The 13,780-nt window shown below is 45.4% G+C and overlaps 1 long non-coding RNA gene across 1 annotated transcript; it reads left to right on the forward strand.

Moving 5' to 3' along the window:
* Positions 1-102: 102 nt before the first annotated feature.
* Positions 103-12,904, forward strand: LOC132649048 (uncharacterized). The gene is made up of 3 exons (XR_009587468.1): positions 103-208; positions 6,222-6,299; positions 10,399-12,904. It is a non-coding gene; the product is annotated as an uncharacterized LOC132649048 (long non-coding RNA).
* The last annotated feature ends 876 nt before the right edge of the window (positions 12,905-13,780 follow it).

The following is a 13,780-nucleotide window of genomic DNA, read 5'->3' on the forward strand; positions in this document are numbered from 1 at the left end:
CCGCGCCGAAGGGACTGGAGGGAACAGTGGCCAGCAGGCTCCCAGGCCTCTGGTGCTCAGGGGTCCTGGAGCCAGGATTCTCACAGGGTTGAAGAGCCCAGGGGACCGCCCCCAAGGGGACCGCGCGCGCTCTGGGAAGCAACAGGCCTAGCTGTTCTCTTTCCAGCACGTACATTTCCAACCCAGCCCTCTCCACTCCCTTCGAAGTGTGAGTACATGCGCGCGGATTTTTAAAAGACAACTTTAAAAATAGCAAAATCGTGTTGTTTTTAAATCCGGAAGGAATCACTGGCGCGTCCTTTGCTCAGAAGAGTGCACTCACAAAATGGAAAGGGGCCTGCTGAGGATAACGATAACTTAGGAGTAACACCAGCTGCTGGGGGTTGACTTGGGAGGGTGAGTTGCCTGTGCTGTCACAAAGAGGCCCTGTCACCTTCCTTTGGCCTGAGGACTCTGGCCGCATGGAGAAGATTTGAAACCTGAGGATGCGGTTTCTGAAACTAATTTCAACACCCACTCTCTCTCTCTCCCGGCTTGGGCAAATCTTTTCCCCTTATCTGTTTCTGCTTCTATAAAATCTGACAGGTAACCCGCTGACCTCCCACTGGGCCATGTGCCCCAGCTAATTAATGATTGTAAAACAGCTGCAAGTGAGAGAGAGGGGCTTGGGAAATATCTAATCACATTATTTGGAATCAGTTAACATATCACCTACTGCCTGGGGGCGTTTAGGCACCTAGACAGTGTGAAAATACAAGAATGTAATTAATTACAAAAGCAGCCCATTAAAAGCTCATTAAAAATAAAGTTGGCAGCCAGGCTCTGGGATGTAAGGCAGTCAGGACAGGGAGGCTCAGGAAACAAGGCTGTTCATCCGACCACAGGGAGAAGTGGATGTGCAGTGGAAAACATCTGGCTTCCCTTGGGTTCAGATCTGGAATCGGAAAGCAGAAACATTGCAGCTGATCTTAATTGTCCCTAAGGCACTGGGAAGAGGCAAAGGACAGAACATTTAGGGCTGTAGGTGAAAGGAAATGTGCTCAGAAACCCAACTTCCAGCTACTACCATGGGGGGGGGGGGGGCTCAGATTTCTATGCCCTATGAGCAGACCTTACACAGTGCTTCATCAGTGTCATCCCCAACCTGAAGAGTTCAAGAGGAGATGTCAAGTCAGACACCCAGTGAGAAGCAACTTGGCTCGGAGCAGCAGGTGGCAGGTTGATCCACAGCCAACTTTGAGAACGTTAAGACTCTCTTGAGTTTCTGGAATGTCCCACCCACTGTGCCTTCATTTGTTTATTTGTTTACTCAGCCAAGGAAACATTCAGATTTCTGCTTTACGCTAAACTCTGTGCTAGACTTGGGGACTATATAGAGAAATAAGGCTGAACCCTACATTTACACCATTGATATTGACCTGGATATACGGTCCCATTAGTAAACTGAGGCAGGAAGGACCACCTTCTACAAAGGCGTGACACTTGGTTGAGCTCCGTGAGTAGGAATTAGTCATGTAGAGAGGCATTCTAGGCGGGAGCAATAAGCTGTGCCAAGCCCCGGTGGTGCTAGTGTACAAACCTGTGACCTCGAAATTCTACTTCTTGGTGTCGACCATAGACAAATGTGTACAAACACAGACAGAAGTGCCAGGATGCCAGCATTCAGTATTACTCAAAATCCAAGAAAATGAGACGCAAATGTCCACCAGGAGGGAAACCGCTGCGTGACTAAAGCTATGAGTTACTCTACAAATCCAGAAGAGCCGGGCAGCGGTGGAGCACACCTTTAATCCGGGCACTTGGGAGGCAGAAGCAGGTGGATATCTGTGAGTTCGAGGCCAGCCTGGTCTACAAAGCGAGTCCAGGACAGCCAGAGACACAGAGACACTCTCTCTCAAAAACAGAAACAGAACAAAACGAAACAAAGGAAACATATCTTTTAATTGAAGTGCTGGAGGTCAAGCTCAGAGCCTGTTTGTGCTGTGCAAATGCTCTGCTCCTAAATTCCACCTCAGCCTGAGATATATACAAACTCTCACATGAAGACCTGCAAGATACTGGTAAGTGGAAAGGAAAGTGAAGAACACCAACTGGAGAGGAAATACACCAGGCTGGGGTGTAGCTCAGTGGTAGAAGGTGAGGTGCATGCCTGTAATCCCAGCACTCTGGGAGGCAGAAGCAGTCGGGTCTCTGTGAGTTCAAGGCCAGCCTGGTCTACAAAGTGAGTCCAGGACAGCCAAGACTATACAGAGAAACCCTGTCTTGAAAACAACAACAAGAAGAAAAATAATGTGCCACCAATGCCCAGCAAATTTTGTGCAATAGTAGAGAGGTCCTACAGTGCTGTCCAACTAGTAGCCTGCAGCCACATACAACTTCTGAGCACTTGGGTCGTGGCTAGTGTATCCAAAGAATCAAATTTTATTCTTTTCTTTAGATGGGGGTGGATCTCTCTGCATTACCAAGGCCATTCTCAAACTTCTGGATCAATCAGTTCTCCTGCCTTAGCTGTTTTCTTTTCTCAGGGATGGAACCCAGGGCTTTGCATATACTAAACATACACTCTACCCATGAGCTATTTCCCAGCTCAGATTTAGCCTTCCCAAACCTAACTCTGGAGGGATGTCCCCTGTGGAGGGTGAAGCATAGCACAGGGAACTGCAAGCAGGGCTGGGCTCCTCCGAAGGTTGCCCCTGTTTCCCTCAGCCTCTAGACATTGCCGCAACACTTCTGAAAGGTGGCTGAATTAACTGCTATGTCTTCAAGGTGGAAAAACTGGTCAGGGTTACCAGAGTGAGGGGTTACCCTCGTTAGGTGAGGCTGATTCACAGGAAGAACAGCAGAGGAGGGGCACCAGAGAGGAAATGCAAAGCAGGTTGCTGAACACAAATGGTCCTCCAAGTGCAGGAATTTGTTCAGGGCAGGACCTTTGGGAACTACCACAAAGGTGCCAGGGAACTGCCTTAGCATCTTCAGCTTCCAGCTCTGTAGGTGAGGGAGGCTTCCGCAGAGAAAGTCTGCCGTGGTGGCTGAGGGGTGAGAGTAGATGGTCCTTTCATTGAACACGTTCTGGGGACACCCCCAGTGTGCCAGATACGTTCTTGGTGCTCAGCCCTCAACTCGAAGAAAGCAGACAAGATCCCCAACTTCCTGAAAATCTCCAGTGAAATCAAATAATACATGATGTCCGGTCGGGGTAGACATTTTAAATGGGTGAGGAGGAAAGAGTGCAGTGCTGGGCATGTAGCTCATGGTGGTAGCACACACGAGCAATGCCTAGGGCTGAAAAGGGGGCGTTAATAATAATAGATGGAACATAATTTCCATTAGGAAAGTGTGAGAAAAGAGTCTAGACGTTTCCCCAAGGACCAAATGCCAAACAACAGGCCAGTGAAGAGGACACGTGCCCAGGAGCACTCCAGGGAAAGGCCTGGTGACTGATGAGAGCATAGACCCTAAATGGGACTTGACCCTCTGGAAAGAAAGTAGAATGAGTGGGGCCTGTTAACACCCAGGCATGGTGGGTTTCTTCTTAGGCTTGGGAGCAACATAGGGGAGGAGTGGCTGACTGGTCTTAGATGCTGGACAAAGACAGGACTAAGGAATCAGCAAACAATGGCTTGTATGGCCCACAGGACAAAGAATGTGTAGCCTTTGCAGTCCTGGAACTCGCTCTGGCCTCGAACTCAGAAAACTACCTGCCTCTGCCTCCCAAGTGCTTGGATTAAAGGCATACACGCGCCACGGCCAGGCTCTTAACATTTTTTTAGATGACTGGAAAATATAACTCAAAAATATTCCACATGAAAATAAAATTTTAGTGCTCAAAAATAAAGTGAGCCTTGCTCACTTATATGCAAAATGTCTCTTGTCATTTTCACACTACATTGGCCAAGACGGGTCAGAGATAATGTGGTCCTCAAAGCCTACAATATTTTCTACTTGGCTCTTTTCACATAAAATTAGGTGACCTGTGCGTTAGAGAGAAATTAAGAGTAGAAAGCCCAAAAAGGAAATTGCAACAGACCCAGGCTGAGATGATAGTGGAGCGATGAAGTGTGGTTGGACTGAAGAAGAGACTTAAGCAAAGAGCCTCCAGAACTTGCTAATGGCACTTGAGAGACTGAGGCAGGGGACCATCTTGAGACCAGCATAGGTTATACAGAGTGAGACCCTGTGACACACAAAAGAAAATAAGTGGACAAAGCTAGGAGTGGTAGCTCATGCCTGTACCCCCAAAACTTTGGAGTCAGAAGCAGGAGGCCTTTGCATAAAAGTTTGAGGCTAGTCTATTCTACATAGCAACAAGAGCCTATCTGATTGCAACAGGGGGCAAAAGAAAGAGGGAGGGGAGCAGAGAGATGAGTGAAAGAGAAGGAGGGAAAAAAGAATTGAGGATGAATTGAAGTGATAAGATACACTTTAAAATGACCCGGAATTTGTGATCCTAGAACAGGACCTTAGCAACAACACTTGGCAATGCGTAGCTTAGCTAATAGTGCTTTAGTGTTAGTTTCCGAATCCTTGACCGCATAGCAATTTTGAAGCCAGTTTGGGCTACAATGAGATCCTCCTTCAAAAATATAACCACAAGCCAGGCATGAGACTGTGTGTTAGAATTTCAGGCAGGGACCACCACTCTTGGCTTTCAATGTCTCATTTTAAAATCCTTAATTACATCTGCAAAACCTTTTCCCCAGATAAATTAGGAATAATGTGTACACATATCTTTCCAGAATCTAATCAGTTAAACCACTGCACAGGGCTTGCTAGAAAGCCAAGACTGTTAGCCTTGGAAAGCTCATCAAATTCTTCTTGAGCTTTAAAGATAGGCAGCTTTCACAAGTTTTCTTCACGAAGTTTCGTAAGTGTGCCTCTTTCCATAATGGAGCAGCAAGCCCTCATGCTGCCAACTCAGAGGTAGCTTGCTCATCTAGACTGCCTATAATCATAATAATAAGACTTTTCAATTCCGAGCCTGTATGAAATAGGCATAGTTATGAATGAAGGGAAATAAAGGAACAATAAATGTGTTTGTGAGCCAGATGGGTGATGAATGTCTGTAATCCCAGAAATTGATAGGTAGAGGATCAAGAATTCAAGGTTAGGCTTGGCTACATAACGAGTCCAAAGCCTACCTTGGCCACATAAGACCCTGTCTCAAAATTCAAAATAAATAGAGGCTGGAGAAAATAGTTCAGTAATTAAGAGCACTGCTTGATCTTCAAGGGAACCTAGATTCAGTTCTCAGCACCCATGTGGCAGCCAACAACCTTGTCTAACTCCACTTCCAGTGAATCCCATGCCTTTTCTGGCCCCATTGGACACCGCATGCATGTGGTGCCCAGACACAAGAAAGCAAAATACCCATATACATAAAATAAATATACCTGAGGAGAAAGTGTCTCTGTACCCACTCAGAAACTGGCATTTTAGGAAGACATATGGAGATTTGTACAAACAACACTTGTTTTAGTTTCTTTCTCCCCACTCTTTTTTTTTTTCTTTTGGTTTCTGGAGACAGGGATCCTCTATGTCACCCTGGCTATCCTGACACTCACTGTGTAGACCAGGCTGACCTCCAACTCAGAGATCCACCTGCCTCTGCCTCCCAGGTGCTAGCATTAAAGTTTAAAGTTGTGTGCTGCCACCACCCAGCCCTTTGTTTATTTCTTGAAAAGAGTTTAAAAAAACTATTTATGTGTGTGATTGTGTGAATGTATGTGAATTATGTGTGTGGGTGCCAGTAGAGGCCAGAAGAGAGAGATCACAGAGCTGCAGTTACAGGTGATTGTGAGACACCAGATGTGGGGCTGAGCATTGAACTCAGGTCTCTGGAGGAGCAGGTACTAACTGCTGAGCCATCTTTCCAAATCTTAGCCTCCTCTCTAAGGCTATGATAAAAATCTTCTGCCAAGAGCAACTCAAGAGAGAAAGGGCTTTCTCCTGGTTCGAAGTCTCGTGGGGAAGTCAAGGACCACAGCTGAGGAAGCAGGTCGCGCTTTCCCTCTGCATTAAGAGTCTTACCTGGAGTGGCTTAGGCAGGTTTTATTTACACACGCTCCTGGAGTTACAATGGCAGTGGGAAGAGGAGTGGGAAGATGGAATATGAATGCAGTTCTCCTAGCTCCACGAGCATGTGACTCATCTCCCCTAGGAAACTGGCTCTTGGCTGTACCACAAAGAAGCATTTTCCTTTCTGTCTTTTGGGATTTCTACAGTTCTTGGAAGAGAACTTTGGGTCAGAAGAGTAGAAGGAATTGCCAAAATTCAACCCTGCCAAAATGGCCTTCCTATTGGTAAGTGCCTTCTTGCCCCCTTCAGAACGGCCTTGAACCTTCTGTTAGTTTTATACCAACCTGATACAAACTAGAGTAGTTTGAAAAAAGGGATTCTCAGGTGGGAAGACACCTTCATAAGACTGGCCTATAGGCCAGGGTGGCAGTGGCGCACACCTTCAATCCCAGCGCTCGGAAGGCAGAGGCAGGCCGATCTCTGAGCTTGAGGCCAGCCTGGTCTACAGGGCAAGGTCCAGTGCAGCCAGGGCTACAAAGAGAAACCTTGTCTTGAAAAACCAAACAAAAAAAAAGTGAGCCTTTTCTTGGTTGATTAGTGACTGATGTGGGAGGACTCCATGGTGCCAACCTGGACAGGTGGTATAAGAAAGCAGGCTAAGCAAGCCATGAGGGGTAGAGCCAGTAAGCAGTGCTTTTCTTCATGTTTTCAGCTTCAGTTCCTGAGTTTCTGCCCTGACTTCTTTTTTCCTTTTCCTTTTTTTTTTTTTTTTGAGACAGGGTTTCTCTGTATAGCCCTGGCTGTCCTGATCACTTTGTAGATCAGGCTGGCCTGCCTCTGTCTCCCCAGTGCTGGTTTTAAAGCTGTGCACCACCACTGTTCCACTGCCCTAACTTTTTTCAATGATCTACTGTGATGCTGACATGTGCGCTGAGATAAACCCTTTTCTTCCCAAGTAAGTTGCTTTTGCTAAGGTGTTGTGTAGCAGTTTCTTCAAAGATTGGAGCAATCCATCTTGCAGGGAAACTCCTAAAACAGAACAACTCAAAATAGTTACAGGTTTGGTCAAGGTGGCACACGCCTTTAACCCCAGCAGAGGCAAGGGGATTTCTGAGTTTCAGGACAGCCTGCTTTATGGTGTGAGTTCCAGGGCATTCAGGGCTACACAGAGGAACTCTGTCTCAAGAAACAAAACAACCAACCAAATAATATTTAGCTTCAGGAAGTTCCTGAAACTGACCAGATTCGCTCGGTCCCCTCCCTCTCAGAGTAAGTAAAAAAGACACTCTCAGACAAGCCAAGCTGCCTGGAAGATGTTTAGATCAACTAAGTCACCTGGAAAGGACACTCTCCAATCGTCTGATTTGCCTACAGGCCATGCAGTGTCCCCAGGTTCCCAGCTTTTGGGAGCTTTTATCCATGCTGGGTGGGCTTTGATGATGCAGCTGCCTTAAGAGTCATTTCTGCTTCTGTAAGTAACCCTTCACCCATATTCCTGTAAGTAAAATTCGTATTCCCAATAAAACTCATCATGCTTTCGTGGCATCCGTACTTTGGTCCGTTGTGGGCTGCCTACCTAGAGTGAGTAGATGCATGTGTTGCCTCTTCCCACGAATAGTCTTGCCACACAGCCTCATGCTGTTTTATCACAGTAATTTAACAACTAAACTATATCTGTAGGCCCTTTTTAGGGTTCTTAAAAATCACCGAAGAGTTTCTTCATCACTTTTATCAGGCCTTATAGTGAAGAGCACCCTGTCGGGAGATGATATAACAGCTGTGTTTGCCGACCACTTTACAGCAAAGTACTTCACACGGATGATTTTAGCACTTAGTCTATCGCTGTGCAGCTCTGGCCTCCCAGGGGAGATCCCTGGCACAGTTAACATGCTATTTCATGACAGGATATTAAGTTAGCATGTGGGCAGTGCCTCAATCCCCACAGTAAGCACTAAAAGAGTTCACTTATTCTTTTGCTCTGGTTTTTACATAGTTGTCTAACATTTCTAAAAACTACCCAAATTGTGTACATGTAATTTTGTTTTGTGGTGTAGGGGATCGGACCCAGGGCCTAAGCATGCTAAGCACGTGCTGTACCGCTGAGGTACTTACCCAGCCCAAAATTTTTATTTATTTATATATCTCATACGCATTGTGTGTATATATGTAATTTAACACTAACACATGCATTTACTTATATGCCGTGTCTATTTAGCAAATCCTTAATATACTTTTATAAATCATGTGTAAACATGAGCAATTTGAAATAGTTGAGAAAAGATGAAGGAAATAAAGGATAGTCATTTTAATTGTTACTTAAATGTCCCAGCTACTTTAGGAAGGTTGCTTAAGTTCCAGGTTTTATTTTACTTTGTGTGTGTATGTGTTGTTTTTTTTGTTGAGGCAAAGTCTCATAGAGCCCAGACTGGCCACAAAACTCACTACACAGCCAAAGAAACCTTGAGCTCCTGAGCCTCCTGCCTTCATTTCCCAAGTGCGAAGGCCAGAAAAGGACTTCAAGTGTCTTTCCTTTGCTCTCTGCCTTACTCCTTTGAGTCTGGGTCTCACAGAGCAGGAAGCCTACTTTTCCAGCTCCGCTGCCAGGGAGCTCTCACGACCTGCCTGTCTGAACCTCTTACTGCTACTGGGGTTGGCACCAGCGTGCTCTGCCACTCGCAAGGTTTAAAGTGTGGGTGCTATAGGTCTGAGCTCAGTTCCTCACACTATGGAGCAAGACCTCTCATCAGCTGAGCCATCTCCCCAACATTCTTATTTTCCTTTCCCTTTCTTCTTTTTCCTTATTCTTCCTCCTCCTTCTCTGTCTTCCCTTCCCTGTCTCTTAATGAAGCTGTTTATATGTCTTAAACTTACCATCCTCCTGTATCAGCCTTTTCCGATTACTATGATCATAGGTAGAGAAGTACTTTTTTTTTAAATCTAGATTTTCTAACTTTTGTGATAAAATAATGTAAACTCTACATGAGTCTAAGAATGCATTTTGTTATTTGACTTGATAACTGCCTTATCTAGGAAAATTTATGCAGATCCGAACTGAAAGTCATCATTAGATGTTCTTAATATTTTCATTCTTGTGTTTGTTTTGTTGTGTTTTCTAGACAGGGTTTCTTTGTGTAGCCTTGGCTGTCCTGGAACTTGCTCTGTAGACCAGACTAGTCTCAAAATCACAGATCTGCCTGCCAGGCAGAGTACAGGGATTATAATGTTATAATCTGTTTATAATTTATTCTATTATTATTTCTAATAATTTATTAGAAACTACCACATCTAGCTTATAATGTTATTCTCTGTTCTTTTTTTTTTTTTTATGTTGGGGCTGGAGAGATGGCTTAGCAGTTAACAGCACTTGTTGCCCTTGCAAGGGACTGGTTCCTCCACACGGCTCCATTTCTAGGGGACTGGATGCCCTCTTCTGACCTGTCCAAAAGCACCAAGCATGCATGCCACGGTGCACACACATACACGCAGCTAAACTACTCAAACATATAAAATGAATAACTCTAAAAGATTACGTGTGCGCGCAGGTGTATGTGGATGATATCCTCAGTCATCAGTGCTCAGGGGCTGTTCTCTCTGTGTGTGCAGACAGTGAGACTGTCATTCAGACCTGCAGCTCACCAGTTTGGTGAGTTGGTCGGTCAGCAAGCATCAGGGAGCTAGTGCCCCTACTTCACTGGGGTCACAAGTGAGTGCCAAGATGCCTGCATCTGATGTGGGTGCAAAGAATCTGAGCTCAGGCCTCAAGCCTTCACACTTAGTACTTCACCGACTGAGCTAGCTCTCTAGCCCCATTTCAAAATATTTTTAATAGTCACATGATGGTGGCCCATGCCTTTAATCCCAGGTCTTGGGAAGCAGAAGCAGCAGATCTCTGAGTTTAAGGCCAGCTTGGTCTATAGCATGAGTTCCAGGACAGCCAGGGCTACACAGAGAAACCCTGTCTCAAAAAAAAAAAAAAAAAATCAGTAAGGCTGGGCATACTAGCACATGCTTTCATTCCAGCGCTTGGGAAGTGGAGGCAGGTGAGTGTGAGGCCAGCCTGTCTACAAAGCAAATTTTTCAAGCCAACCAAAACTACATAGTAAAACCCTGTCTAAAAAATATTTTTTTTCACTAACACATTATTCAAAGAAAATTTCAGTAGAATGGCTAGTAGATGTTTTTTCGCTTTAATATCAGACTTGTTTTTCCCAAAATTATAGTGTTTAACCTAACATTCAATATTCCCAGGGAGTGAAATTCAGGCTCTCATTTAATATTGCTATGAATTTTTTCATGTTTGGACATCTAAACATGTAGTGGAGATGCCAAGCAACAAGAGCTCTGGATGTTTGAGTTCTACTTAGTCTGTTTCCAATTCTTTAGGAAGAATTTGAGTTCTCTGCAAGCTTTGCAGAATCCCCAAGCCTGTCATTTACAAACCACTGGCTGCAGTCAGTACGTGTGGGAAGCCTATACCAGCATCTGTGTGGATCACAGAAGGCTTTGCAGATTCAGCAGGGTTTGCAGTTACAGACGCCTGAGCCGAGTTGGAGTCGTGTATCAGCCTGCACCAGGACAATGATTCCTATGGACTGAACGCTTCACACAGGTGGTCTGAAATCTTGCTTTTTGTTGCCTGTACAAGCAACTCACAAGGTCACAGATCCCAAGCCTGGGAGAGGAACCAACAGTTCTCCTCCTTACCCTCCAAAAAAAAAAAAAAAAAAAAGAAGAAGAAGAGAGAAAGAAAGAAAGAAAGAAAGAAAGAAGAAAGAAAGAAAGAAAGAAAGAAAGAAAGAAAGTAGCTCATTTGGGCGTGGTGGCACATGCCTTTAGTCCCAGCACTCCCGAGGCAGAGGCCAGGCCAGCCTGGTCTATAAAACCCTGTTTTAGGGGTTTGGGGATTTAGCTCAGTGGTAGAGCACTTGCCTAGCAATCGCAAGGCCCTTCCTCAGCTCTAGGGGAAAAAAAAAAAAAAAAGAAAAGACAAAACCCTGTTTTGAAAAACAAACAAAAAGGGCTGGAGAGATGTCTCAGAGGTTCAGAGCACTGGCTGCTCTTCCAGAGGTCCTGAGCTCAGTCAGCGTGCGATCCGGTGCCCCCTTCTGGTGTGCGGGCGTGCACAATGTTGTAATTCCTAATGCAGGGATTAAAGCAGGCATGAGCTTCCGTTTGTTTACTTATATTATGTACACAGTGTTGTGTAGGGAGGCAGAGGCAGGCAGGCATCTGAGTTCGAAGCCATCTCTGATCTATAGAGAGAATTCCAGCACAGCCAGGGCTACCTGTCTCAAAAAACAAAACCGAAACAAAGAGGGAAAGGATGAGTTCCAGGCCAGAGTCTAAATGTAACTTTCGTCCCCCTGTGCTCTATCATCTGTTCTAGAAAACACTCCAAAGAAGCCAGGCATTGTTCTGCAGATCAGGTATTATTTAGGTCATGCCCATGCCCCAGCTTTCAGCGTGAGTGAGCCCTTCTAGACCTCAATTTACTGCAACCAGCAGCTTTTGAAAGAGCTGCTTTGTGGTGCCTTCTAGTAAAAGTAGCATCACAAAACAAAACAAACAAAAACCCCCACAGAAAAACAAGAAGAAAAACCCACCCGTATAAAAATGGGGTTTCATGGCCACAGCCTGAGACTGGAGCAGCGGTACCCCAGGCACCCTTTATCAGATTAGCATCTTCAAAATGCCCATAAGAAATGCATTTGTCCATCCTGCGCCTGGTGGCTCATCAGCTGGGAATGGATGACCTCAGGCCACCAGGCAAAGGGGGTTTGTTGTGAAATCAGTAAACAAAGCAAACTCTGGGTTAAAGGTGCCTCAAAACCACAACCTGCAACAAAGTGTTTTGTTGGTGTGTGCACAGCACGCTTGCGCTGCTCACAATCAGTTCTACCCATCATGGAAAATTTTCCAGGGCAAAAACAGATGCTGGGGAATCATGGCACCAAGAAGAATGTTTCTTTTGCTCGTGACCGTGAATCCGACACAACTCACTGTTCCCTTCTCGTCCTTGAATTTTCTGCTTCCTCTGCCTGGACTACCCTGCCCCTGTCCTCTACACAGTCAAGAGTCATCTTCTTTTACACTTTTTTATTTTATTATTTTATGTGTCTGGGTGCTGGCTGTGCATGTGTCAGTGTGCCGCGTGTTTGAACCGCCCAGATCTAAAGTAACAGATGCTGTGAGTGCTAATGTGGGTGCTGGGAATTGAACCCAAATTCTCCGGAAGAGCAGCCAGTCCAGGTTAGCCTTCAACATGCTATGTAGTGGAGGCTAGCCTTGAACTCATGGTCCTACTGCCTCCACCTTCCAAATGCCAAGGTTCCATGATAAATAATGAGGTCCAGGCCAGGCTGGGTGACTTGAAACCTTTTCGAAAAGCATAGTAGTGACAAGCGGGACAGCTTAGTGGGTAAAGCACCTGTGTTCAGACCCCAAATCTACGTATAGGTGGAAGGAGAGAGCCAACTTGACAGTACGGTCCTCTGACTACTGCACATGCTCTGTGGGCACATTCACTCACACACACAATCATAATTAAAAAATTTGTACTTTAGAACATTTTTTATTTTATGGGTGTGCGTGTTGCCTGTAGGTATATTTTTGTAGCACTTGAGTGCCTGGTGCCCTTGAAAGCCAGAAGAGAGCAACAGAACTGTAGCTCCTAGAACTGGAGCTACAGAGAGGTGTGCGCTCTTAACTGCTGAATCATCGCTCTGGCCCTGACAATAAATTTTTCAAAAATATCCTTTTGCACGTCGCTTTCTTCCCTTGTGTTTCTACTTTCAGCCTATTACATTTTCCAGTCCTTGGAATCTGGGCTTGCTGTTCCTCGCAAGGCAGAAAGCATATTACAGGATCTAGAGGAGACATGGAAATAGGAGGGAGCACACATCTGCAGGGGCAGAGTTGTCCCTGGAATCAGAACAACTGCAGGGCTGCGGTCTCCCCAAGGAAATGAGACCGTGTGCGTGTGCCCCGGGGGTTTGTTTAAAATGCCAAGAACGCTGGGAATGGAAATGTGTGGAAGGGGTAGACAGCAGCAGGGTTGGTATGTGGGTCTCCTTGTTAGAGGGTTCCACTGCCAGTCGAGTCAACTTTCCGATCTGAGGGTCTCAGTCCACCGGAGGCCTTTAGTGTCCTCTTCAGAAGATGGACATGGCTCTGAAAGGGTACCAGGGTATTCATAGGGTTTGGCATGTGTTAGAAACTCCGGGGGGGGGGGGGATTTTAAGGAAGGCAGACTTTGATCTGAATTGGAGAGTTTCAGGAAATGGGTGTAATCCTGTATTGCCTATTGATGGTTTTAAAACATACTACTCCCAAATATACCACTTTGGCATTATGATTATTTTGAGTTGAGGGTATTTAAAAAAAAAAACAAAAAAACAGCAAGAGGGCTGGAGATATGGCTCAGAGGTTTAGAGCACTGTCTGCTCTTTCAGAGGTCCTGAGTTCAATTCCCAGCAACCACACGGTGGCTCACAACCATCTATAATGTGATCTGATGCCTTCTTCGGTCATGCAGGCATGCGCTCATGTGTATAAATTAATAAATTAATAAATCTATGAAAAAAAAACCAGCGAGAAAGCTTCTAATCTCTTTCCCTCTCCCTCTCTCTCTCACATCCTCTCTCTCTCTCTCTCTCTCTCTCACACACACACACATACACATACATTCATCTAAAGCCAAATCATATTTCCTATGAGAAAGGTATCTCCTCTTTCAACCAGAAAGGTGGCGTTCTCTTTTGTTGGT

Source organism: Meriones unguiculatus, chromosome 18 (genome assembly GCF_030254825.1).
Source record: "Meriones unguiculatus strain TT.TT164.6M chromosome 18, Bangor_MerUng_6.1, whole genome shotgun sequence".
In the NCBI taxonomy this organism is placed as follows: domain Eukaryota; kingdom Metazoa; phylum Chordata; class Mammalia; order Rodentia; family Muridae; genus Meriones; species Meriones unguiculatus.